Raw genomic sequence first — 3,147 nt, 5'->3', positions numbered from 1 at the left:
ACAAATCGTCTCCGAACCACAACACCCGCTTCATCAAACTTTGCAGCCGACATGGAAAAAGTTCACAACGAGACGAAGGTTGCGCTGGAAAAGGCCGCAGCGACAATGAAAAGAAACTACGACAAACACCGACAGCCCAGTCATGTATACCAACCAAACGACAAAGTATGGTTGGATACAACGAACCTCCACCTACCACGTCCCAAAAAGAAACTTGATGACAAACGCACAGGACCATTCACGGTCATCCAAGCCGTCGGCCCAGGCGCATATAAGCTACGCCTACCTGCCACCTGGAAAATTCACGACGTCTTCAACGAAACCCTATTGAACCCGTACATAACACCAGCATTTCCTAACCAGGAACGACCACCCCCTCCACCGCCAGACTTAATTGACGATGAAGAACACTTCGAAATCAACGAAGTCCTAAATCACAAACTCCGACGCGTCAAAGCGAAGGGGGGCGGGATGACGACAACGGTCGACTACCTGGTCAGTTGGAAGGGTTACGGCCCAGAATCTAACCAGTGGGTTAACGAAAAATACATGAATGCGGACACAGCCATACATGATTACGAACTTTCCCTTAATTAAACCATCGGGATGATGGTCTTAAACAAGGGGGTAATGTTATGATTTTTCCCCTTTTTCTTTCCTTTTACTCCTATTTACGCTCAGCACGAGATCGCGGGAAGGGCTTAGTAAGCACAACTGAGCCGCCTAGATACAACGATGCTCGCCAACGCACAATGGTCCTTTTATGTACGACAACGATACCCAAGGACAATGGGCACCATGGACACAGACCGACACAATAAGTAGTTGTATTATTAGCACCACCTGTACAGTATTTAAGACCGGTAGCTCTCGCTGGTATACCCCAGCTTCGAGCTAAAGTTTATACATACCATTCTACCTCGAGTCTACATCTGACCTTGGGTCACACCGTTCAGATATACATATAGTGAACTCAGGTGATTCCTCGAAGTGCGAAGGAACACCTGTTTATCACGTGTATCAGTTCACATGATGCTTGGGCTTAACAAGGAAGCATCGACTGTTTCTCAAGGCCGAAAAGTGTGAATTCAAGGTATTAGAAATAGAATACCTCAGAGTTATTATCAGTGAAGAGAGCATTCAGATGGATCCCATCAAAATAGCAGGAGTAACCAAATGGCCGGAACCAACCAAGAAAAAGGAACTACAATCCTTTTTAGGATTTACCAACTTCTACCGCCAATTTATCTGGGATTACAGCAAAATAGTCAGGCCAATGACACAATTAACTGGAAATTCCCCATGGACTTGGGGAATTTCCCAATGGGAAGCGTTTAATGACCTTAAACACCAATTGGCTGAGGATGTCATTCTGGCAATTCCAAGCCAGAATGGAAAGTTCCATGTGGAGGCAGACTCTAGTGAAGGAGCAATCAGAGCCATATTATCACAGAAACAAGAGGGCAAATGGCGACCAGTCACCTTTATATCAAAAGCGCTCACCATAACTGAGCGCAACTATGAAATCTACGACAAGAAACTCCTCGCCATAATGCTCACCCTTGCCGAATGGCAGCATTATCTCATTGGAGCAGTCCAGACTTTCGAAATCTGAACTGATCACTAAAATCTCTAGTACTTTCGACAACCTCAAAAGCTTAATCGCAGACAAGCCTGATGGGTCATAGAACTATCCGAGTATGAATACATGCTACACCACAAGGCTGGTGCCACAAACAAGAAGGCCGATTTCCTCAGCTGCAGGGTGGATCACAACCAAGGAGGAGATGACAACAAGGAGGTTGTATTACTATGATCAGAACACTTCCAGGCCATGATTATGCTGACAGAAGAAGAGATGCATGAACGCATCAAGAGCACCACTCGGGATACCCATAAATGAGATCAGAGAATTGCCCCATCACTCAACCACGAGCACGGGCTAAAGAAAGAAGGAGGAATGATCCGTTATGATGAATGGATCTACATCCCAAGGGATCAAAGACTGTGGGGTGACATCATCACCACATGTCATGATCATGCAACCGCCAGACACTCTGAGATCGCTAAAACCAAGGAATTAGTCTTGAGGGAATATTGGTGGCCCAAGATGGACCATGATATCACCCAATATGTCAAGGCTTGTGAGGTTTGGCAGTGAGACAAGACTTCAACACAACCCAGAGCAGCTCCACTCCATCTGAATGAGGTCCCTTCATCGCCATGGACCCACATTTCGGTGGATATGATAACCAGACTTCCTAAAAGTGATGGCTATGACATGATCATCGTCATCATCGATTGCTTCTCAAAGGTGATCATTCTGATCGCCTGCTCTACAGAATTGACATCTGAAGGATGGGCAAAGATACTACGAGATGAGGTTTATGCAAAGTATGGCATGCCTCAGGTGGTAATTTCAGACCGAGGACCACAATTCGTATCCAAATTCTTGGACAATTTGTACCGACTCCTCAACATCAAAAGGAATGCCTCAATAGCATATCACCCACAGACAGATGGCCAAATGTCACAGGCCAACCAAGAAATTGAAAAGTATTTATGACTTTTCATCAGTTATTGCCAAGACGACTGGACAGAATGGCTAGCACTAGCAGCATTCCAACACAACAACCAAATTCACACCACAATAGGTAAAACACCGTTCTTTGTGAATTATAGATGAAACCCATCAGTTGTGCAAATGGAATGGGTCCACACAACAACACCAGCTTCAATGGACTTTGCAACAACAATGGCAAAGATCCATGAAGAAACAAAGACCACCCTCAAAAAGACTGCTTCAACCATGAAAAAGCAGTATGACAAGCACCGATGGGCCGCACATGAATATTCAACCAATGACAAAGTTTGGCTGGATACTATGAACCTCCACCTGCCAAGACCAAAACAAAAACTGGCAGACAAATAGACAGGCCCCTTCAAAGTAGTCACAAAAATCAGCAAATCCACATATAAACTAAAACTTCCAGCCATCTGGAGAATTTATGATGTTTTTAATGAAATATTATTGACACCATACATGGCACCAGCCTTCCCAAATGAAGAACAACCACCTCCACCTCCACCAGAACTCATCGACGATGAAGAACACTATGAAGTCGATGAAGTGCTCAACCACAAAAA

Source organism: Guyanagaster necrorhizus (assembly GCF_019112545.1).
Source record: "Guyanagaster necrorhizus MCA 3950 unplaced genomic scaffold BT62scaffold_5, whole genome shotgun sequence".
Lineage (NCBI taxonomy): Eukaryota > Fungi > Basidiomycota > Agaricomycetes > Agaricales > Physalacriaceae > Guyanagaster > Guyanagaster necrorhizus.
This window is presented reverse-complemented; position numbering follows the sequence as displayed.